The 25,977-nt window shown below is 40.3% G+C and overlaps 1 protein-coding gene across 2 annotated transcripts in view; it reads right to left on the bottom strand.

Annotated features, from left to right (window-relative positions):
• Positions 1–25,977, bottom strand: part of CLCN5 (chloride voltage-gated channel 5) — a 178,668-nt gene that overhangs the window by 116,698 nt on the left and 35,993 nt on the right. The gene's annotated exons all lie outside the window — the stretch shown is intronic.

The following is a 25,977-nucleotide window of genomic DNA, read 5'->3' on the forward strand; positions in this document are numbered from 1 at the left end:
CTGCATCTCCAGTGATCCATTTACAGCAAAACCACAAACCTCCTAATCCTGCCGTCCTCTCCAGCAATCCTCCACCCTTCTACCTAGACTTTGCTCCTGCGCCTTTAGCTGTCACACTGCTTTAAAAAAAAAAAAAGTCCACCTTTTTGGGATAGTCCACAGGCCAAATGTGCCCTTCTCAATGTATTCTCTCCACTAAATAAGGGAAACCACTTCAATGGGGGTTAAAATTGTTATGTAAGCACTTTCATGGAGATTTTACGATTGGCAAGTGAGGGCTATAAGCAGAGACAATTAATGTACATATGTTTAAAAACATCAACACTGTAAAGAAAACAAATAAATACCTACACTTACAGAGCAGCCATTATGCTTTTCAAAGAGTTTTCCCATTGGTTAGGGTCTGGGAATACTGTATGTTTACTGTATTTGTACAGGAAATCTTAGACATGCTCTATTCCAGCTTTTTATTTTTATTTTCCTTACAAGATAAAGATACTGAGGCCCAGGGCTTTGTGGACAATGGCTCACATGGACTGAGCCCATAGTCTGAGCCACTAAGTGCTTCACATGCATCCTCTCCTATAAGCTAGAATACAATCCCTATTTAACCGCTGAGGAAACAGAAGTTAAGTAATTTCCCAAAGGTAACACAAGGCAAGATATGTAACCTGTGAGGCCAAGTGCAAAAGGAGACTGGGAGTGCTCTTGTTCAAAAAGTATTAAGAATTTTCAGACAGCACAGTATTAAACCAAGCACAAGGCCCTTCGAGGTGCCCCGTCCCCTGGGACTGCACAGGCCATATGCCCACACAATCGGCCATGGGTATACAGTTGGTAAAAGTGGTTGAACTGGAGTTTAAACCCACTTCCCTCAGATCTCAAAATCCTCACATATTCTCACCACCTTATCCTGTCTCCTAAGGAATTTAAGAGATCAGCTTACCCAAGGTCACATCCTTGATTTGCAACAGAGATAAAATCTGGATATAGGCAGTTTGACTCCAGTTGCCCATGGCCACAAAAGAGCCTTGTGCGCCCCTGTGTCTCCTCCAGGTGATTGAGATCAGCTAGTTATGGGCAGTTGGAGAGGAGCAGCTGTCGCCATCACAGCTGAATCACTTGCTGCTGCTGCCTCGCCCAGCCCTGCCCACCACCTGCTCCACAACTCTAAAATTGGCCTTTGTATAGCCTGAACTGGGAGGGTGAAGGGGAAAGAAATGCTAGGAGACGGTAGAAGTCCGTTTTTTTTTTTAAGTCTCCTTCCATTGATCCTCAAGACATAGATATTTTGAGAAAGCCCTCTTTCAGTTCTCATGTATAGCTTTGCGTAATGAGCACTGATTTAGTCTGAGAGGATGAATGAAGGAGTCCCAGATACCTCTAGGCATCTGATCATATATGACAACCAATTCTCTGCAGAAATTACATTTGACTTGGAGAGAAACGTACTGTCATTTCGAATTTTAGCACAGACATTTGATGACAGATTTTGGCTGTGTCATTTATTTCACTTCTTTGAGCCTCGATTTCCTTGTCCATAAAATGGGGATACATCACAAATTTCCTTGGGTTGCAAAATACATTTGGATTCACTGCACTGTGCCTGACACATAAAGATTTTTGATGTTTTATGGAGGAAAAGTCCATCTGTGCACAATAACTTCTATATATATAAAAGAATATATTTTATATATATTATATATGTATATATTATATATATATATATAAGAATACATTCAATGATTCAATGCAAGGGAACATTTTCCTAAAACATTCAATTTGTAAGGGAAAGGAATCTGTAACCTCAGTGCTGGTTTCCACTCTTCTTCCTTGCAAAGAGACATGCTTATCTAAACTCCTTCCCCCTTCTGGGATCTCCCCTCAGTAAAAAGCCGTTTTAGAGAACAATCCCATTCAAATGAAATGCAAGCATTTATTGGGCGACTCTGAGATGCCACTTTGGGTATCGGCTATTTCTGATGCTAGCATTTACCTTTGAAGGAGACCTTTACTTTCATACTGTCAGAGCTGTGTCCTTGGCTCCCTTAGTGAGGCCTAAGAGAAATGTTTGGTCCTAAAGTTTTTGCTATTGTTGTTTATGACTCTTTTCTTCTCATATAAATAAAATCAGCCCAAGTGCACCGGCTTTGCTTCTCCTAGGACCTCACTTCCATAAACAACACTGTCCCCCAGCAGAACAGACTGTGAATATGATCAAGTTCACCTTTGCTGCCTACCACACTAGGCAACAACCTTTTTATTTTTTAAAAATTTATTTATTTATTTGACAGTAAGAGTTACACAAACAGAGAAGGAGAGGCAGAGAAAAAGAGAGAGAAAGGTTTTCCATCTGCTGGTTCACTCCCCAATTGGCCACGACAGCTGGAGCTGGGCTGATCCAAAGCCAGGAGCCGGGAACCAGGAACCAGGAGCTTCTTCCTGGACTCCCATATGGGTACAGGAGCCCAAGGACTTGAGCCATCTTCTACTGCTTTCCCAGGCCAAATCAGAGAGCTGGATAGGAAGTGGGAGCAGCCGGGACCCGAACCGGCACCCATATGGGATGCTGGTACTGCAGGCAGCAGCTTTATCCACTACGCCACAGCTCCAGCCCCAGCAACAACTTTTAAAAGTGCCTTGATATTTATCGCAACAACAAAACACTCCACTGTAAAAATAGTTCTGTACATAGACAAAGTCTGGAAGAATACACAAAAATAATAGCTGCTGTATTAAGAAAGATGAGGAAGGGGCTGGTGCTGTGCTATAGTGGGTAAAGTGGCAGCCTGCGGCACCACATCCCATAGGGCACCAGTTCAAGTCCTGGCTCCTCCACTTGCAATCCTGCTCCCTGCTAATGTGCCTGGGAAAGCACCAAAAGACAGCCCAAGTCTTTGAGCCCCTGCACCCATATGGGAGACCAGGAAGAAGCTCCTGGCTTCTGGCTTCAGACTGGCCCAGCTCTGGCCATTGGGGCCATTTGGGGGTGAACCAGTGGATAGAAAACCTTTCTTGCTCTCTCTCTCTCTCTCTCTCTCTCTCTAACTCTGTTTTTCAAATAAGTAAATCTTTAATAAAAACAAGAAAGAAAAATAAGGGTATGAGATCAGGTTATTCCCATAGGTCTAACATTAAATATAAATTTTAAAAGCAGTTCTTTGCATGGATGAATGCAAACTAAAAAGCTTTCAGGCCCCCTCCCTGTTCAAACCTGTCATTTCCTAAGGAAAAGCATTCTCACCTCCCTTCATTTCAGGGCTCTTAACTATTAGTGGCAATCTGCCTCCCTTTGCCAGATCTCATATTTAGGAACTCATCAGGAATATCAGACACCAATAACCACTTCACCCTGGAAACCATCACTTCTGGTGAATTCTTTAAACACCATTCCTTGACCATTCCCACACTGGCTTCTCTTGGAGTTCTGGTGCTGGCTCTGTCATCAATCAGCTTGTATACATTAGAAGTGGTTCTCAAACTTCAGCCTGCTTTAGAATCCCCCTGTGAGGTCCCACTCGCTGAGTTTCTCCTTTAGTGAGTTTGGGGTAGGACCTTCAAATTTTCCTATCAGCTCCCAGATGACTCTGCTACTGCTGGGAACCTCACTTTGAGAACCATTGCTTTAGGTAAAAGAGCTGACCCAACATAGACCAGGATTTCTCAACCTCAGTACTGACTCCCTTTTTTTTTTTTTTTTTGCTGGGGGGTATGTCTTGTACAATGTAGGATATTTAGCATCAGTCTTGGCTCCTACCCACTTGATACCCCAGCCAACTATGGTAACCAAAAATGTTTCCAGTCACTATAAAATATTCCCTGTGGAGGCAAAAATCACACCTGGAAAAGAACCACTGAGTTACACTGACAATCAAGCTCTCGCTCTTTCTATGAAGTGATTCCTCCTCCTCTTCTTCAAAAGAGGCAGATCTTTCTCATCATTTGGCCCTTTATGTTTTTTTTTAACTTTTATTTAATGAATATAAATTTCCAAAGTACAGCTTATGGATTACAATGGCTTTCCCCTCCAATAACTTCCCTCCCACCCACAACCCTCCCCCTTCCTGCTCCCTCTCCCCTTCCAACAGGAACAGGAGAAGGTACTGAAGGAGATAGCCCTTTATGTTTAACTCATCTGTGCAGTACTTAGCACTTCAGGGTTTATTCAAGAGATGTTTGTTTTCCTCGCAGCATCCCTGGGAAGAGTGAGAAGTGGGCAGGAAAATAGGCAGAAAGAATGTCATAGTGCCAACTAACTGAGCACCAAAGGGGAAACCTGTTGAAGTGAAATGGACACTATGAGAAACAGTGACTTGATCAGCCCTTGTCCTGACTATTGATGTACAATGTAATACTTTATCCATTTTAGTATTTTTTTTGTTCTAGTACTATTGGTTGAACTCTTTAATTAACACACAATTATTCTTAGGTGTTTAAATTTAACTGAAAAGTGATCTCTGTTAAATATGAGTGGGAATAAGAGAGGGAGGGGATGTACAATTCGGGACATGCTCAATCGGACTTGCCCCAAATGGTGGAGTTAGAAACGTGCCAGGGGATTCCAATTCAATCCCATTAAGGTGGCATGTACCAATGCCATCTCACTAGTCAAAGTGATCAATTTCAGTTCACAATTGATCACACTGATAGGTTTAAGAGTCAAAGGGATCACACAAACAAGACTAGTGTCTCCTAATACTAACTGATAGAATCAAAAAGGGCGAGAATGATCCAACATGGGAAGCAGGATACACAGCAGACTCATAGAATGGCAGATGTCCTAAATAGCACTCTGGCCTCAGAATCAGCCCTTAAGGCATTCAGATCTGGCTGAAGAGCCCACGAGAGTATTTCAGGCATGGAAAGCCAAGACACTCTGGCAAAAAAAAAAAAAAAAAAACCTAAATGAAAGATCTCAGTGAGTGAGATCCCAGTGGAAAGAACAGGGCCATCAAAGAAGGAGGTACCTTTCTCTGAAGGGAGGAGAGAACTTCCACTTTGACTATGACCCTGTCTGAATAAGATCGAAGTTGGCGAACTCAAAAGGCTTCCATAGCCTTGGCAACTCATGACTACAGCCTAGGGAGATTACTGACGCCATGAACAAGAGTGTCAAATTGTTAAGTCAACAACAGGAGTCACTGTGTACTTACTTCTCATGTAGGATCTGTCATTAATGTGTTGTCCAATGTGAAGTAATGCTATAACTAGTACTCAAACAGTACTTTACACTTTGTGTTTCTGTGTGGGTGCAAACTGTTGAAATCTTTACTTAGTATATACTAAATCGATCTTCTGTATATAAAGATAATTGAAAATGAATCTTGATGTGAATGGAAGGGGAGAGGGAGCGGGAGATGGGAGGGGTGAGAGTGCGAGGGAAAGTATGGGTGGAGGGAGCCATTGTAATCCATAAACTGTACTTTGGAAATTTATATTTACTAAATAAAAAAAGAAAGAAAAAAAAAAGAATGTCAAAGTGCTAAATAGGAAATTAAGATGGAGCAGAGTGAGGGGAGTAACATGGAAAGCCAAAGAAGAAATTTAAAAACACATGCCTTCCAGGGTTGATGTTGTGGTATAGCATGTTAAGTCACTGCCTACAATGCCAGCATCCCATATGAGCGCCAGTTCAAGTCCCACCTATTCCACTTCCTGCTAAAGCACCTGAGAAAGCAGAAGATGGTCCAGGTGCTTAGGCCTCTGCCACCCACTTGGGAGACCTGGATGAAGTTTCAGGCTTCTGGCTTCAGCCTGGTCCAGCCCCAGACATTGCGGTCATTTGGGCAATGAACCAGCAGACAGAAGATCCCTCTCCCTCTCTTTCTCCCTCTCCCTCTCTCTGTAACTCTGCCTGTCAAATAAAATAAAATAAATCTTAAAAAAAACTCATACCCTCCAAGAACCACCCTTACTTTTCTATTATTTTATCTCTCAAAATTTAATACACAGCATTCATGCTAATTGTGGAACACAGGGCACTTAAGAGAAATGAAAGTATATGTCCTCTAACAAACTGTACAGAAATGTTCATACTAAATAACAATAAAATGTGGAAACAATTGAAATGTCCATCAACCAGCTAACAGAAAATTTCATTAGGGAATGCTACAGATATGGAGAAACCTTGAAGACATATTGCAAAGAAGTCAGACACACAAAAACACATATTATATGATTTCACTTATATGAAATATCCAGAATAGACTTGGTCTGAAGAGACCAAGTAGATTGAAAGTGGCTACTAATGTGTGGAGAGTTTCTTTTAGGTAAGACACAAATGTTCTGAAATTACTGTGAATATAATTAAAGCACTGTACAATTTAAATAGGTGAGTTGTATAATATTTGAAGTCTATTTCAATAAATCTGTTTATTATAAATCTCAATAAATAAAAATTATAAAGAAGAAAACAGCTACAGAAATGGCAAAAAATCTAGTTATTTTCTTTCCACTTCCCATTAGATTATGTTTATTTTATCCCACTCTGAAGCCTACTGACTTAGACTCAAGAGAAATCGTCTGGCTGTACAGAAAGTCTCTATGGCATTGACCTTAACAAGAATTCATCAGGGTGGATATTTGGGACAGCAGTTAAAAGGCCCCTTGGGATGTAGGCATTGGAGTGCCTACTTGGATTCTCAGTTCCTCTGCTTCCAAGCCAGCATCCTACTAATGTGCACCCTGAGAGGCAACAGATCATGGCTCAAGTGTTTGGGTCCCTGCCATCCATGTGGGAGACCCAGATTGAGTTCCTGGCTTCTGGCTTCCACCTGGCCCCAGTCCTGGCTGTTGTAGGCATTAGGGGACTAAACCATTGGATGGAAGAAATCAATGAATCTCTCTCTCAAAAAAAAAAAAAAGCAAGCAAACAAACAAACAACAACAACAAAAAAAAAACAATTCCTGAGTATCACCAGAGATACTGGTGAGGGGACAATGAGAGCCAGGACTGTGTAGACATGATGAAGAATGGGTATTCTAGAGGAGCACTTCTAGAACTTGAAGGTGCACATGCATCACACTGGGGGTCTTGTTTTCAAAGGGTTGAGGTGGATCTAAAGTGAAAGATTAAAATGTTTTGTGATCAGTAAAGTACCATCCAATAGCTGACATGCTGTCAAGTCAAATATTTTTTTTTTGACAGGCAGAGTTAGACAGTGAGAGAGAGAGAGAGACAGAGAAAAAGATCTCCCTTCCATTGGTTCACCCCCCAAATGGCTGCTATGGCCAGCACTGTGCCGATCCGAAGCCAGGAGCCAGGTGCTTCCTCCTGGTCTCCCACGCGGGTGCAGAGGCCCAAGCACTTGGGCCATCCTCCACTGCCCTCCCGGGCCACAGCAGAGAGCTGGCCTGGAAGAGGAGCAACCGGGACAGAATCTGGTGCCCCAACAGGGACTAGAACCCGGGGTGCCAGCACCGCAGGCAGAGGATTAGCTTAGTGAGCCACAGCGCTGGCCAAGTCAAATATTTCTAAGGATGTATGGGGAGTAATTTTGAGAGAAAGACGGGAATAGTGGTAAGGTTTACTTTTCCCTGCTTTGCTTAGGGAGGGTTTAAGAAACAAACAATGGCCATTTAGCCTCACAGAACCACACCGTCTTCAACACTATGTTGGAAGCATCTGGCATAGTTTTTAGAATTATATGGTCTCAAATTGCTTTAAAAGTCATAAAGTAGAAAAGTCACATGTAGACAGCTGAGAGCTTATTCAGCAAGGCAATTTGGTGTGGAAAGAGTGCAGATTCTGGGGTCAGAAATCCTGGAGTGGGGGCCCAGAACTAACTTGCTAAGCTTTTAATCTTTGCTCAATTCCTCAGTGTTTCTTCATATTTGATATGGATGGGGAAAATATATCTCGCTTATGTCACAAGGTGGTGGAAAGATCAGATCTGGTATAATAAAAACGTTTTGTCGACCTCTGGATTGGCTGCTTCATAAATATTTTTATTGCACTATAAGAACATTTGAGCACATACTCTCATGCATATACTATGGTACTAATATTATGGACAACACTAAACACATACAAAAACAGGAGGAAACATGAAATAAAAACAATTAAAAGGATAGAATTCTTGTGGTAAATACTTAATGTTAACTTTACTGAAACTGATGACTATACCATGGTTATGTAAATGAATATCTCTATTCCTAAGAAACATATACTGAAGTATTTGGAGACAAAGGGCCATGGGATATGCACCTTTACCCCAACTGGCTCAGAAAATAAACACACACACACACACACACAAAGTATGCCAATGATGAATCAAATAGGGGAAAATGGCTACCAATATGTAAAATCTGAGTATAGCGCATAGGGACATTCTTTGTACCTTGTCTGGCAAATTTTCTGTAAGTTTGAAATTGTTTCCAAATATATTTTTTAAAATATGAAGTGTTAATCATTGACTAGGACTTCCAGAATGGCAGAATAAAGAGCTTGGCAGATTCTCTCTCTGGCAAAGCAACAATTTAATTAGTGGTAAAAATTATTTTTTAAAGTACTCATTGAAAGTCTCTGGAAATTGTCCTAAGGGCATACAGCGAAAGGAAAAACACACATTCAAGAAAATCTACTAAATCTCAGCTGGAGCAGTGAGAACATGGGTGGCATCTGAGGTACCACAGGGTTTTTTGGTTTTTTTGTTTGTTTGTTTGTTTTACCATGTCCCTCAGCTATGTGTTAGAGGCTCACCCTGGGTAGCCAAGAAAATGGGGGCTCCTCTCCCACCAACTCCCACTCTGGGGCTACAGTTTCACCCTAGCAGGGCCAGATTGCTGGTGTTTCTCATCCCCAGCCTTAGCCCTGTGTTGCAAAATTGTATTCTGGACAAGCAAGTACAGTCAGGAAGACCAAGTCTCCCTTCTTCCATTTGTACAGTAGAAACTGCAAGCAGTGAGATGAGAAAACACTGAGCCCTGATTCTCCTCTCCCCAGCTCACTGCCAGGGCAGAGGCTGCCATACACTTTTATAATAATACTCTTCAATAAAGTAGCGATGGAAGAGAAGTTCCTCAACCTGATTAAAGACCATCTCTGAAAAACTCAAACACCTTAATCAATAGTGAAAAACTGAATGCTTTCCCCCTTAAATCAGAAACTAGACGAGATATACAATTTCATATTTTATTTATTGTGCAATTACGCAGGATAATTAAGTAAACAAGTAAAAGGCACTGAAAAGTAAAACTATCTGTAAATACAGACAACATGATCTTGTATATTGAAAATGCAAAGAAATTCACTAAAAAAAGCATTAATACCAATAAATGGGTTCAGCAAAGTTGCAGGATACAAGGTCAGTCTACAAAAATTATACTCTAGCAGTGAACAATCTGAACAGATGTTAAGAAAACAACTGCTTTTAAGAAAACTATCAGAAATAATAAAATACTCTGGAAGAAATTTAACAGAAGAAGTGTAAAATTTGTACAGTGAAAACTCCCAAACATTTTTAAAAGAAATTAAAAACAGAAATAAATGGAAACCTATCTCATGACAGACAATCACAAGTGCTAGCAATGATGGAGAGAAATTGGAACCTTCACACATTGCTGGTGGAAATGTAAAATGCTGCAGCTGCTTTCAAAAACAGTTTGGCAGTCCTTCAAAACATTAAACACAGAGTTACCACATAACCCAAAATTCCACTGCTGGATATGTTGCCAAGAGAAATATATGTCCACACAAAAACTTATACATGAATGTTCATGGTAGTATTATTAATAATAGCCAAAAAATGGAAACAACCCAAGTGTCCATCAACTGATGAATGAATAAACAAAATGTGTTACAGCCACATTCAGGCATAAAATGAATGAAGCACTGTTACCTACCACAACATGGATGAACCTTGAAACAATTATCGTGAGTGAAAGGAATCAGTCTCAAAAGATCACATATTGTATGACTTCATTTATAGGAAATTTCCAGAACAGGCAAATCTATAGAGACAGGAAGTAAATTAGCGGTGGCCTAGAGCTGGGGTGGGCTGGTACGGGGCAGGGTGGGGGGCAGGGAGTGGTTATTGACTGTTAATGGATACAGGGTTCTTTCAGGGTGATGAAAATATTCTAAAATTATATTGTGGTGATGGCTATACAACTCTAAACATAATAAAAATCATTGAATTGTACACTTTAAATGTGTGAATTGTATGGTATATGGATTGCATTTAAATCAAGTTTTCTGAAAATATAGTCTAAACAAACCAATTAAAAGCAGAAATCTATAGACTAGATTTAAAAAGTAAGAAATTACTGACTATATGCTGCCTACCAAAAAAAAAAACCCTCTCACTTTATTTTTTAAACTCTCACTTTAAATATAATGACATAAATAAGTCAAAAGTAAATGGCTGCAAAAGGATATAACACACTAATGCTACTCAAAAGTAAGCTGAATAGCTTTATTAATATCCAAGTGGATTTTACAGCAAAGAGTGTTACTAGGAATAAAAAGGTAATTTCATAGTATTAAAAGGAACAAATCCGGCCTGCACCACGGCTCACTTGGCTAATCCTCTGCCTGCGGCACCCGCACCCCGGGTTCTAGTCCTGGTTGGGGTGCCGGATTCTGTCCTGGTTGCTCCTCTTCCAGGCCAGCTCTCTGCTGTGGCCTGGGAGGGCAGTGGAGAATGGCCCAAGTGCTTGGGCCCCTGCACCCGCATGGGAGACCAGGAGGAAGCACCTGGCTTCTGGCTTCAGATCGGCACAGCGCTGGCCGTAGCAGCCATTTGGGGGGTGAACCAATGGAAGGAAGACCTTTCTCTCTGTCTCTCTCTCTCTCACTGTCTAACTCTGCCTGTCAAAAAAAAAAAAAAGGAACAAATTACCAAGTACAAGTACATGATCCTAAACTTGCACACACCTAAAAACCAAACTTCAATTATATGCAGCAAAAACTGATAGAACTACAGCAAGAATAAATTCATAGTTATAATCAGATACTAAAATACTAATTTATCAATAATTACTAAAGCAAATAGGAAATCAGAAAAGATATGGAAGACTTGAAAAAACACAAGGGAATCTCAAAAAGTTCAAGGAAAATGGAATTAAAAGATAAGAGTATAATTATTGGTGCTGGTGCCATGGCGTAGCAGGTAAGGCTGCCACCTACAATGCCAGCATCCCATATGGGCGCTGGTTGGAGTCCTGGTTCCTCCACTTCCAATCCAGCTCTCTGCTATGGCCTGGGAAAGCAGTGGAAGATAGCCCCAGTCCTTGGGCTCCTGTACCATGTGGGAGACCCGGAAGAAGCTCCAGGCTCCTGGCTTCAGATCAGACCAGCTCTGGCCATTTGAACCAGTGGATGAAAGACCTCTCTCTCTCTCTCTCTGCCTTCCAAATAAATCTTTAAAAAAAGATAAGAGTATTTGGTGTAAAATTTGAGAACCATGCATAGTTATTTTATAATATATATTTGCCATGAACTTTTTGATGGAAGGATTTCAAAATTGTTTTGCACCAAAACAAACTTATCTTTTAATTCCACCTTCCAAAAACTTTTTGAAGTATCCTTGTACTAGCCAACAATTGGATCTTACTGTCACTTTTACAACACTCCACCAAACAACAGCAGAGTGCACATTCTTTTCAAGTACATACAGAACATTTACTAAGATAGACCATATTCTTGGCCATGGTACAGATCTGAATGAATTTGAAAGAATCCAAATTATATATAGCATGTTCTCTGGCCAAAATGGAATTCAACAAGAAATTAATAACAGAAAGATAGTTGCAAAATCCCCCAAATCTTTGGAAATCATTAACAGGCTTCTAAATAACTCATGATTCAAGGAAGAGATCAGAAGTAAAATTTGAAAATATTCTGAACTGGATGAAAATGAAAACACACCATACCAAAATCACCGGACACTGCTTAAGTAGTCCTTAAAGGGGAATTATACCACCAAACTCTTGTTTTGAAAAGAAGAAAAGTCTCAAATCAACATCTCTGATATCAAACCAGGTAACAATGTTTTGAGAAAAGGGAACTGAAGACCAATATCACAAATGAGCATACATATAAAAATTCTGAACAAAATTTCAGCAAATCAAATAATATAGGACTGACCATCAAGGCCCATGGAACATATGTGAGGAATACAAGATTGATTTAACATTTGAAATCAATGAAAATTCATCATATTAGAAGCAAAAGACCTTCAACAAACCATATGATCAACACATTAGATACAGACAAACTATCTGAAAAAAAATCCAACATTTGTTTCTCAGCAAACTAGGAATAGAAGGAAACTTAATAAAGGGCACCTGATAAAGGGTGACTGCAAAAACCCTACAGCAAACATCATTCTTAACGGTGAAAGACTGAATGCTTCTCTTTCCCTCTAAGATCAGGAACAAAGCAAAGATACGTGCTCTTACCACTTCTTTTCAACATTGTATCCTAAGTACAATGTTCCAGCCAGTGCAATTTGGCAAGGCAAAGAAATAAAAGCATCCAGATTGGAAAGGAGGAGGGGGACATGAGCTTCTATGTATGTAATCTAGAAAAACTAACAAATGTTCTCAGTAATGTTTCAGGACACAAAGTTAGCAAACAAAAATCAATTCTATGTCTATACACTAGCAACAAAACAACCAAAACCTGAAATAGAAAACTGTATTTTAAATAGTATTTTTAAAAAGTTTTCTAAATACTTAGGAATAAGTCTGACAAAAGATATGCAAGATCGGTACACATTCTAAAAATCACAAAATATTGCTGAAAGATGGGAAATTCAACCGCCATAAAGATATCTTGATTTGTTGTATGTCATTATCTCTCAATAAAGCTGATAAGAAATAGATAAAAATCACATGTTCTCAAGGCCAAAGAGATCAGTTCCCTTGTTACCTCGGTGCTGCTGATCACAGGCTGAGGAGGAGTGTGACCCCATGAGTTCATCTTCCAAGTGGAATGACTGACACAAGACTGTTGAGTGACCTATTTCTTTCTTTCTTTCTTTTTTTTTTTTTTGACAGGCAGAGTGGACAGTGAGAGAGAGAGACAGAGAGAAAGGTCTTCCTTCCGTTGGTTCACCCACAAAATGGCCACTACAGCTGGCATGCTGCGGCTGGCATGCCGAGCCGATCCGAAGCCAGGAGCCAGGTGCTTGAGTGACCTATTTCAATCTTGCTAGATATACTAGGAGCATGTGTATTTCATTGCAGATGGCACAATTTTCAGATACTGTACATATTGCTGTATTTCAAGAAAGGCGATTACCCCCTAGACCTTGGAAACTTGGTCACTTTAAAAGACTGAGGCAGGATAAAGCTCCCCATGGATGGTCTGGAAGAGTCTACTATTAAGGGAACAATGGCAAAAAGTCAGCTCATGGAATTGAATAGTGTGCTAGCTGAAAGGCAGCCTTACAAGTGCCTGGCACATAGTAAGTGGTCAAAAAAATTAGGTAAAAATAATATGATAAAAATGATCCCACAAAAGGCAGGCATTTAGCTTACTGGCTAAGGTGTTGGTTAAGATGCCTGTGTCTGGGGACCAGGTAAAGCCAACTCCCCGTTTCAGTGCCAGCATCCCATATGGGCTATGGTTTGAGTCCCAGCTGTTCCACTTCTGATCCAGCTCCTTGCTTATGTGCCTGCAAAAGCAGCAAAAAATGGCCCATGCACCCACATGGGAGACCAGAAAGAAGCTCCAGGCTCCGGCTTCAGATTGGCCCAGCTCCAGCCATTGTGGCCATTTGGGGAATGAATCAGCAGATGAAAGATTCTCTCTCTCCTTCACTCTCCCTCTCTCTCTTTCTCCCTCTCTCCCTCTGTAACTCTGCCTTTCAAATAAATAAATAAGATCTTTTAAAAAAAGATGCCTGTGTCCCATATTGGAGTGCCTGGGTTCAATTCCTTGCTGTGGCTCCTGACTCCAGCTTCCTGCCAGTGTAGACTCTGAGAGTGCTGCAGGTGATGACTCCAATATTTGCAATTGTGCCACTCACATGGAAGACATGGGTTGACGTCCCTGATTCCTGACTTCAGTTCCAGCCCAGCACTTGCTATTGTGGGCATTTGGAGAGTGAATTAGCAGATGGAAGCTCTATCTAGCCCTGTTTTGTGCCTCTCAAACAAATAGATTTTAAAAGCTTTTGAAACTAACAAGATTTGAAAATAAGTACCATTAATTCAGGTAAATGTGTATTATGACAAAATTATGCATGAACTTTAAAATTTTTGCATCAAAATAAATTTATTGTTTAATTCCATTTTCCATGAACTTTTTAAAGTACCCTTGTATTTATCATAATATGGATTAGACTTGGTGAGGAAGATCTTTATATAGCAGTAAAGGAGTTCTATAAGCAGATAGTATAAAAATGTGTTAATTCCATATTATTTGGGATATAGATATTTATAAATGTTGTTTTCAGTGAATTATACCCCATGTTTTCCTCACTTTATGATCTTTATCACGATTCTCAACTTATATGATATTAATCCATATCTGCTTTTAAAGAAAAAGTTATATAAGTATATATATTTGTATATGAAGTAGATATAGCAAAATGTTAAAAATTATTATCTATGTGTGTTCATTGAACTATTTATACTTTTCAGTATTTGAAATATTTTAAAATAAAAATTAAAAAGGCCAAAAAAGCCATCAATAGCATAAGAGTTCAATAAACCCACTTAAGCAAATTAACTTTAAAGATCCCTCTGAAAGAACCTATTTGCAATTCAGTACCGATAGCACAAACTGAGCAAACAGAACACCTTATATTCAAATGCCAATGTCATCAAGAAACAGTCACATCAGCCTGGGCAAGGCACTAGACTTCTGTGTGCCTGAACTTCTTTATCTATCAAATGCAAGTGAAAATATGAGGAGTCTTCCAAAAGTTCATGGAAAATGTGTATGATGAAAAACTATGCATGGATTTTGAATCTTTTTTGCACCAAAATGAACTTATCTTTTAATCCCAACTTTTCCTGAACTTTTGGAAGTATCTTCATGAATACTTACTTGTAAGGGACAGTGAGTTGATATTTTTAAGGTAGTAAGGGAACCTCACACATAGTTCACCCTACTTATGTAAAATATAAACAAACTGCTACTTGTTCATTAAAGCAGTAACTGACAAAGTTTGTTTCAAGTTATATTTTTCACTAAAATGTATTGACTTTACTTATAATCAGATGAAGTAAATGAAGTTTCTTTTTGAAAGTAATCTTGGGCTGGCACTGTGGCATAGAGAGTAAAGCCGCTGCCTGCTGTGCTGGCATCCCATAGGGATGCCAGTTAGAGACCCGGCTGTTCCACTTCCAATCCAGCTCTCTGCTGTGACCTAGGAAAGCAGTAGAGGATGGCCCAAATCCTTGGGCCCCTGCACACGCATGGGAGACCCGGAAGAAGCTTCTGGCTCCTGGCTCCTGATCGGCTCAGCTCCGGCCATTGCAGCCGTTGGGGAGTGAACCAATAGATGGAAGACCTCTCTCTCTCTCTCTGCCTCTCTGTAACTCTGCCTTTAAAATAAATAATAAAGAAAAAGAAAGTAATCTCTTGGAGGGGGTCAGCATTATAGCGTAGTGGGATAAGACGCCACCTACAGCAGAGGCATCTGATATGGGCACCAGTTCGAGTCCTGGCTACTCCACTTCTAATCCAGCTCCCTGCTAATGTGCCTAGGAAAGCAAGGGAGAACAGCCAAAGTATTTGGGTCCCTGCACTCATATGGGAGCAGCCATTTGGGGAATGAATCAGCAGTTGGAACATACCTCTCTATCTCTATCTCTCCCTTTCTCTCTGTAACTCTTGCCTTTCAAATAAATCTAAAAAAAAAAAAAAGAGTAATTGCTTGCCTACTGTTCCTGTGACGGTTCTAAAGAACACATCTTGGAAGTAGTTACTATTCTGATTTGAACAAAAGTAGCTTAGTTATTCAAAACATTGTTTGACATTTCTGGCACACAGTTGATATTCAATAAATAGTTACTGCAAAAACATCTTCCAGGCCAAAGCAAATTTGCCATATTTTATATTGTTGATTTATGCAATCAGAGTTAAAATACAACATGTATTACACCCAAATGAGGAACAAAGGACTCCTAAGAGGTAGAGTTATCACCTAACTGGTTAACCAACTTTCATAAATTTGCCCAAGATAGGAAAGGTGCAGGGCCAGCATTGTAGCTTAGTGGGTTAAGCCACTACCTGCAATGCCAGCATCGCATATGGGTGACGGTTTGAGTCCTGGCTGCTCCACTTCTGATCCAGCTCCCTGCTAATATGCCTGGGAAACCAGCGGGAGATGGCCCAACTGCTTGGGCCCCTGCACCCACATGGAAGACCCAGAGGAAGCTCATGGCTCCTGGATATGGCCTGGCCCTGCTCGTTTGTGGTCATTTGGGGAGTGAACCAGCAGACGGAAGATCTCTCTGTCTCTCCCTCTGTAACTTTGACTTTCAAATAAATATTTTTAAGAATAAAAAAGGGAGAGAACGATCCAACATGGGAAGTAGGATACACAGCAGACTCATAGAATGGCAGACGTCCTAAATAGCACTCTGGCCTCAGAATCAGCCCTTAAGGCATGTGGATCCGGCTGAAAAGCCCATGAGAGTATTTCAGGCATGGAAAGCCAAGACACTCTGGCAAAAAAAAAAAATGACCTAAATGAAAGATCTCCGTGAGCGAGATCCCAGTGGAAAGGACGGGGCCATCAAAGAAGGAGGTACCTTTCTCTGAAGGGAGGAGAGAACTTCCACTTTGACTACGACCTTGTCTAAATATGATCAGAGTTGCTGAACTCAAAAGGCTTCCATAGCCTTGGCAACTCGTGCTAAGAGCCTAGGGTGATTACTGATGCCATAAACAAGAGTGTCAATTTGTTAAGTCAACAACAGGAGTCACTGTGCACTTACTCCTCATGTAGGATCTCTGTCCTTAATGTGCTATACATTGTGATTTAATGCTATAACTAGTACTCAAACAGTATTTTTCACTTTGTGTTTCTATGTGGGTGCAAACTGTTGAAATCTTTACTTAATATATGCTAAACTGATCTTCTTTATATAAAGAGAATTAAAATGAATCTTGATGTGAACAGAAGGGGAGAGGGAGCAGGAAAGGGGAGGGTTGCGGGTGGGAGGGAAGTTATGGGGGGGGAGGCTATTGTAATCCATAAGCTGTACTTTGGAAATTTATATTCATTAAATAAAAGTTTAAAAATAAATAAATAAATAAAGGTGCTTTCTTTAACTGCAAAAGCAGCAGAACTTAGACTTTGGCTTCAGTCAAAATCATGATGCACTACAGGCATTCCTTAGTATTTCTCAGCTGCAACAAGAAAAAAGACAGACTTCAACATGACTGACAAAAAGAAAAAAATATTGTAAATGCCCCCATTGGAAAATAGCACAGGTTTTCAAAATAACTCTGACATGGAATTCATTAATCAATCATCTTTTTTGGGAAAACACTAACCCTGTTTGTAATATTTGCCCTGAGATGCCTTCTAAGTAGGGAAATCAAATTCCCCAACTGCAATCAAGAAAAAAGAAATATCATCTTGCTCTGAGCAATCCAAGTGAGCAGAAATTGAAAGCATCTTCTTCACAGATAGCAAGTAAATTATGTTCAAAAGAAGCTGCCAGGTGTGTGTGTGTTTGTGTGTTTATAAATATAGGTAACAGACAGATATAGATTTGGGCTTCTCAGCACAGAGCATGCAATAAGTTGTAAGTGATAACCACCCTATTCTGGGGCATGCTAGATAGTTCCATTCCTCTACCTTTGTAGACTAGCTTTCCATTATGATGATGGCTACCTACTCTAACAGTATCTTCTGAAATCCTAATCATCCTCTCCACAGCCCTCAAACAGTATACTTCACAGAAAAGAGAGATAAACAAATATAGGCTTTCTTGTTTGTCTCTCTAGTCTTAAAGGATTGGCTATTGTTCCAAACTGACTTGTTCATTCTTGCCCCCATCCTTTTAGACAAGCCATTCTACTCTACCCCAACACACTTGCCCTTGCTCCTGTAGCTCACTGCAACTCAAAAATTTCCTTAGAGCTATTTATATCTTTGTTTTATTTTATTTGAGAGGCAGAAAGAGCGAGCAAGCGAGAGAGAGCACATGCAACAGAGAGAGATCTCCTATCCACTGGTTCACTGCACAAATGCCTTACATGCCTGCACAATGGCTAAGACTTGGCTAGTCTAAAGCCAGGAGCCAAGAACTCAAATACTTGAGCCATCATTGATGCATCCCAGGATGTGCATTAGCAGGAAGCTGAGGTCAGGAGTTGGAGCTGGGAACAGAACTCATGTACTCTAATATGGGACTTGGGCATCTTAACTGATGTCTTAACTGCTAAACTAAATGTCTGCCCCTACAAATATGTTTAAAGCCAATTCATATCTCTTACTTCTTTTATTTCTCAGCTCCCTCTAGATTCACTGACTGCTCAGTCTACATTCCTTTTACCACCATGTATAGCAGTGACCCAGGTGTGTCAATTTCCTAATATCATTTGAATATTAGAGTTTTAGCTCATGCTACTAACTCTAGGCTGTTGATGACACCAACCTGCACTGAGCAAATAAAAATGCTGGGGCCTTCATTCTCAAGGTAGAAAATACGGAACTGGGCCAGGCTTGAAACTAAATATGTCAAATTTTCATTTGGGGGAAGCTCAAGGTGAGAATGATATTTAAAGCCCAATCAGCAAAAAGTTACCCAGGATGAGCCTGTAGTGCAACAAAATCAAGATTTGTTCACTCACTGTAAGGAACAACATTTCTGAGGAACCATGGAATCATGCTGAATAAGAGGGAAGAAGGAAGGAAGCTTCTTGTGGGCTGCTGCTGAAGGAGTCCAGAGAGAGCCTAAGCAAAGTAGGGATCGGTCCTGGATGGGGTAGTATTTCTGTGGCAGGATTGGGAGAAGCAGAGAGAACTAGGGCAGTTTGAGGCAAGAGTGGCTCAGCAATTGGGAATCGAGGCATAATTGATGAGAAGGGAACCATCACCAAAAGAGGGTATCTTTGTGGCTTTGTACAGCTGATGCCTGACTTGGGGAGAAACAATGATTCCTATTAATCCTGCAATTGTCTCAGCTCAATCGACAGCAGGAGCTATCTTTTTATTTGTCAGTCCCCGCTGATTCTCACATATAGGATCTTTTTTAGACTCTTCCACAGAGATAAGCATGGATTCTGTACATCTCCTTGTTTATTTTTGGTCCTGCAAATGTTTAGATCTGGAATATATATATATATATATATATATATATATATATACAAGAAGATCCCAAATATACTTCCACTGATTTTGAAAGCTTGAATAGAAAACTGAAGACTTTAGAATCATGCTGAAGATTATGAATTTCGACTAGAAAGGAAAATATGGGAAATGATTATCTTTCTCCTTACATTATGTCTAGGAATAGGATAGGGTTTTCTGAAGAAATACTTTAAATCTCAGAATGGTGGACTTCTGGCAAGGGATGGAGGAAATTTCACAAAAACCAGGAAAAAATTATTGTGCTGCTGATTCACGAATATGATGAATACGGACTTAAAGGAAAATTTTAAAGGAAGAGAAAAACACCACCAAATGTGACATAGAAAGAAAATCCATAGTGGATTTCTAGTAAATCATACCTGGGGCTGGCAAAATCTCCATAGAGATTTGCAAGTATCGGTAACAAGTCATTGGTATGCTTCAAACACCAGAAAGCAAGTATGATCTCACAGTTAACACATCAAGTGCTGGTGAGGTGGCATCTGACACCTGATCATAGATGGCAGTAGTGTCAGAATTAAGGAGATGGGCTTTGAAGTCAGGCTGACGAAGGCTCAACTCCCTGTGCTGCCTCATAATTGTCATGTGATCTTGGTCAGCACATTTGCCCTTTCTGAACACTAACTGGCCCATCTACAAGTTGGGTATTAAAATACTTAGTAAGTTGTTAATGAAAACTAAAAATTATAATAAATTTAAATAAGTGTCACAGTGTATGATACAGAGTAGGCACCCAAGAGGTGGCCACTATCATCATCATTGTTTTCATCATTGTCATTGTTTGTAGTAAAAACAAACAAGCAAAAAAGACAGTATTTTCTAATGGACTCCAATACACCAGAAGGTGGAAACATGGCAAATAATATTTGGTTGAGAATAAAAGCAAAAAGAAGAAAGTAGTGCTGTTATTGGATCACACTATGTATTTCCGTGGAACAGAAAAAAAGGCATAGTATTGAATTGTTTCCTTTGCCCTCTAAACATGCATAGGTCATCTCATGTGCACACACATCTTCCCTCCTCTGTTTTCCCTGTCTTGGGACACACGATCCATCCAATCTGAATTTGGAAGTTATGGTAACCTGTGAGAAGTCAGTTTGTAACAGAGGGAATGGTACAGAAGCCAGATTTCTTGAGTTGAAAACTGGAAAATGAAGAATCATAAGTGATTCTTCCAACAGGTTTTGAGATAAAGGGAGGGAAAATGATATTCCATTAGCCTGTTCACATGCTAGGATTAAAAAAGAAGGGTGGGTGGGGAATTCTTGAATATGTTCGAACAAAAAGGCTCTTTTAGAAAAATACTGAAGATACACGAGAAAGCAGAGAAATGATTAACGGAAAAAAATATCTTAAAGGAGGCATCAGGGAATAGCTGAAAAGGAAAAACAATGTTAGCCTTGGAAAAGATGATACAAAAACAACAAAGATAAAAGTAGCCATGGAAATAGACATCTGGAGGGAGAGGGGTTGTGATCAGTGGGGTCTTTTTACAAGAGACTATGTAACTAGCTTATCTATGGGGGAGAATCTGGGATATGGGGGGCTAAGTTAGGGGCTAGATGGGGTGTGGTAAGACAATGGAACAGTTGCTGTGGGAAGCTGGAAAAGAAACCAAGTAGGAATGTGTAAAAAAGGATTAGGGAGCAGCCGTTGAAGATCCAGCTGTGGTTAGAAATCACAGTTCGGTCATGGATATCATCAGCATGGTGAGGCAATTTTCCCTAGTACTTACATAGCAGCCTGGGAACGGGGCAGAAGAGAACAGATGTTCAAGTCCATCTAAGTTTGGGAATTGGCAGGGCAGGTGCATGAGAACAAGAGGGCCAGGAGGGGATTGAGGGTACTGTGAGAATTAATATCAAATGGCCAGCAGGGTTGGGTGGGGGTGGGAAATGGTTGGTGGGTGGAAAAGAATGCAAAGGCAAGAGAGAGCTGAAAGTCCAACAATTGACTAGATGTGTCCACAAGGTCAAAGAGGTTCTCTGAGAATGAGGGAACAACCGATGCAGAAGGCAAGAGGCTTCTGTCTAAACACTTATTTCAGAGTTCGAAATATCAGATGCAAAACAGTTCCAGAGGGGGACACGACTTTGCTATGGCCATGGGAAGAGACTGCTGAAGCTCAGTGAAAATGAAGGCCATGCAGTTGCAGGTCAAGAAGGTGTTACATTTGGGGCAACTGATGATGTAGCAGGTGGCCACTGATGAGGTTTAGGATGACACCAGTGGTTGGGGTAGCATAGAACACTAAGATGCCAGAGGCCTCAAAGAACATACAGCAGGGGACCAGCACTGTAGAACAGTGGGTTAAGTCATGGCCTCTGGTGCCTGCATCCCAGATGAATGCCAGTTTGTGTCCCAGTTGCTCTGCTTCCAATCCAGCTTCCTGCTATCACACCTGGGAAAGTAGTAGAAGATGGCCCAAGTACTTGGGCCCCTGCCACTTGTTGGGGAAACCTGGATGGAGCTCCTAGCACTGTGGAGTGAACCAGTGGATGGAAGATAAATGTGCACATGTGTGTATGCGTATGTGTACGTGTATGTGTGTGTGTATGTGTGTGTCCCTCTCTATATATAGCATTGCCTTTCAAATAAATAAATAAATCTTTAAACAACAAAAAAGAATGCACATTAACAACCCAGGGATTGGTCTATGCCAACGAAGAGAGTTGATATACTACCTGATAGTAGACATGTCAAAGAACAAGGGAAAAGGAAATTTGCCAGGCACCAAAAGCTAACTTGAGATTGAGGAATTTACCAGAAAACAGAGGCCAGCTTTGTGCTGTATAGTTAAGCCACCAGCTACAATGCTGACATCCTATATGTGTGATAGTTCAAGTCCCAGCTGCTGTACTTCCCATCCAGCTCCCTGCTAATGCATCTGGGAAAGCAATGGAAGATGGCCCAAGTGCTGGGGCCCCTGTCACCCAAATGAAAGACCTGGATGAAGCTCCTGGCTCCTGACTTTGGCCTGGTCCAGACCTGGCTGTTGCAACCATTTGGGGAATGAACCAGCAGATGCAAGATCTCTCTCTTTCTGTGTCTCTCTATTTCTCTCTCTGTAACTCTGCCTTTCAAATAAATAAATCTTAAAAAGAAAGAAAGAAAACAAACAGCTTCCATTTGAAAGGGCTGTAAATAAAACAGTGTCATCAAGGGAAGAAGTTCCAAGAAAAAAAGTTAGTTGTGAATATATAGACAGTTTTTGATCAAAGAACAAGAATTTTGAAGAGCACAAATCTGATAAAGGAATGTCAGTCAGCAAAAATATGCTTATGAAACAAGAAGGCCTATGGTGAATTTGTAAGAGGGAAAGTTCTTCCTTTAAGATGATGAGGAAGAAATGAGAGGAACTACAAATTCCATAATTAAGTCTGACAAAGAAAGAAGAATTGATTGGTAAAAGTAGGAGTAAAAGAAACCAGGAAATACAGTTATGTCATCTTCAGTACTGTTAGGATAATGACAATGGACATAAAAATGATAGGCACAAAGACATGAACTAAATATTGGGAATGAGAAATTCTACAAGAGACCACAGTGACAATTAAGTGGACTAATGTTTGCCAGGAATCAAAGATTTGGAGGAAAAGGTCTCATAATATCAATCTCTTATGATCTTGAATTTTAAAAATGAGAGAAACAACTAAAAAACACAATGTACCTGCACAGAAAACATGCTGATAGGCTATAGGAACTAATGGAGCTGTGGCAGGCACAGATTTTTCGAGGTAAGATCGTCTACCCTAAGTAGATGATATGTGTGAACAGGTGATCAAAAGAGAGACAAAGCAACTATGCAAAGAACACAAATGGAATGATTCAATTCCTATTTATAATCCATCTTAAACAATCATAATTTTTCAAACTGGAAATCATAACAAAAACATAAAAAAAGTCCACCAGGGCCAAACACAAGGTGACTTAATCAAGAGTATCAAGGTACTGCAAATGAATTAGGGTATGCAGGCTTAACACAAAGTACATCCTATAGTACTGAGATAACCTACATTCCTAACTGAGAAGCAAGTGCTGGTAATCTCAGAGAGAAAAAGATAATGCCAGACCAAGAAATGAAGGAAGACTATAGTTTGACCACAGCAGCCCAAGCCACTGGCAAAAAAGCTGCAGGAAGAGCCTAGAGGGAATCTGGCTTAGAGCCCCGTGGGGGATAGTGTACCCGCCAAACTAGAGGAGAAAAAAAAAAGCGGAGGCATGTTTTCTCTCTCCCCGGTCATCCTGCAAAGGCATCCTGTAACAAGCTGACAGAGAGTAGGTATCATTTTGGACATAGGTAACAGCTGCATCAGCTAGTGTCTGTGCCCAGCAACCAGCCAAGTGGAGACTCCTGAGTCTAGTTGGGAGAACTGACAGGCAGCTGAGTGCTTGTGACTGTGGGAGGCTTGTGTGCCAGGACTGTGAAAACACTGAGGCTACATGGGAGGACTCAGGGTGTGGCTGGGACATTGGGCAGTCACTGTGGGAGGCTCCACACAATCAAGGCTCCCTGGTTACCTGGCCAGAGACATAGCTGGGGAATCTGAGCTCACACTGAGGACTGCACAGATCCTTTGTGTGGCCCTTGTTGCAGAGCGGACAAATAATAAACTCACCAGGGCTAGCAACCAGGCACTGGTCTCCTTCAAGGAGAGGAGCTCAGCTGAGTCTATCTCATCAGACAAAAAGAAACCTCCCCTCTGATAAAAAAGGGAGATTTACCATGCCAAACCTGGGTGTGTCACCTCAGACACGCCCTTCACCCTGGAGCACAGAACAGAGCTCCCTGGCCACACCTACCACATGCCTCTAGGTAGTCCCTGAAAGCAGACACTCCACTAATCCAATCAGACATAGTCCAAAGATAAAAGCTGCCACAGCAAAAAATCAAAGAAACCAACAAGTATCCCCACATATGCTGAATAACAAATGCATCAATACAAGAAAAAAAAAAAGGAAGACAACATGACACCTCCAAAAGAACACAACAACTCAATACTAGATTGCAAAGATGGTGAGACTTGAAGAAATGCCAGAAATGGAATTTAAAAAATTGATCATAGGATTACTTAGAAGTAATCAGAAGCAAAAGCATGAACTAATGAAATCCATACGTGACATTAAAGAAAATTTCTCCCCACGAAATTGAGATATTAAACAGAAATCAAAATGAACTCTTGGAAATGAAGAATTCAAGAGAACAAATAAAAAATACATTGGAGAGCCTTAACAACAGAATCAGTGAAGCAGAAGAAAATATATCTGACTTAGAAGACAAAGCACACGAAATTATACAGTCAGACCAAACACAAGAAGAAACTGGAAAACTAAAATACACTGTTGGGAATCTACAGGATATTACCAAACAACCCAACATAAAGGTTCTAGAAGTTCCTGAAGGCGTGGAAACAGAGAAAGGATCAGAAGGTCTTTTTAGTGAAATAATAACAGAAAATTTCTCCAATTTGGAGAAAGAAAGGGGTATCCAAGTACAAGAAGCACATAAAAACTCCTAATAGCCATGATCAGAAAAGATCTTCACCACAACACATTGTAATCAAACTCTCCACAGTAAAACATAATGAAAAGATTCTAAAATGTGCATGAGAGAAACACCAGATTATTTTCAGATGATCTCCAATTAGACTCACAGAGGACTTCTCATCAGAAGCCCTACAGGCTAGGAGAGAATGGTGAGATATAATACAAGTCTTAAGAGAAAAAAAAAAACTGTCAACCCAGAATACTATAGTCTGCAAAGCTCTCATTTATGAATGAAGGTGAATTAAAGACCTAAATCTATGATCTGATACCATTAAATTACTAGAGAACATTGGGGAAACCCTGCAAGACACTGGCACAAGCAAAGATTTCTTGGAAAAGACTCCAGAAGCATAGGAAATCAAAACCAAAATAAACAAATGGGATTACATCAAATTGAGAAGCTTCTGTATTGCAAAAGAAACACTCAGGAAAGTGAAGAGGCAATAGACAGAATGGGAGAAGTTATTTGTAAACAATGATAAACAACTGATAAAGGATTAATAACCAGAATATATAAAGAGATCAATAAACTCCACAGCAATAAAACAACCCATTTAAGAGCTGGGCCAAGGATTTAAACGGACATTTTTCAAAAGAGGAAATTCAAATGGCAAATGAACACATGAAAAAATACTCAGAATCACTAGCTGTGAGGGAAATGCAAATCAAAACCACAATGAGGTTTCACCTCACCCCAGTTAGAATCACTTTCATACAAAAATCAACAAACAACAAATGCTGGTGAGGACATGGTGAAAAAGGTACCCTAATCCATAGTTGGTGGCAATGTAAACTGGTAAAACCCCTATGGAAGACAGTATGGAGATACTTCAGAAATCTGAATATAGACCCACCATATGACCCAGCCATCCCACTCCTGAGAATTTACCCAAGGGAAATGAAATCAGCATATGAAAGAGTTCTCTGCACCCCCGTGTTTGTTGCAGCTCAATTCACAATAGCTAAGACATGGAATCAACCTAAATGCCCATCAACAGTAGACTGGATAAAGAAATTATGTGACATGTACTCTAGAATACTACAAAGCAGTAAAAAAATGAAATCCAGTCATTTGCAACAAAATTGATGAATCTGGAAAACATACTTAGTGAAATAAGCCAGTCCCAAAGGGACAAACACCCTA

The sequence above is a fragment of the Lepus europaeus genome, chromosome X (assembly GCF_033115175.1).
Source record: "Lepus europaeus isolate LE1 chromosome X, mLepTim1.pri, whole genome shotgun sequence".
Taxonomy (NCBI): Eukaryota; Metazoa; Chordata; class Mammalia; order Lagomorpha; family Leporidae; genus Lepus; species Lepus europaeus.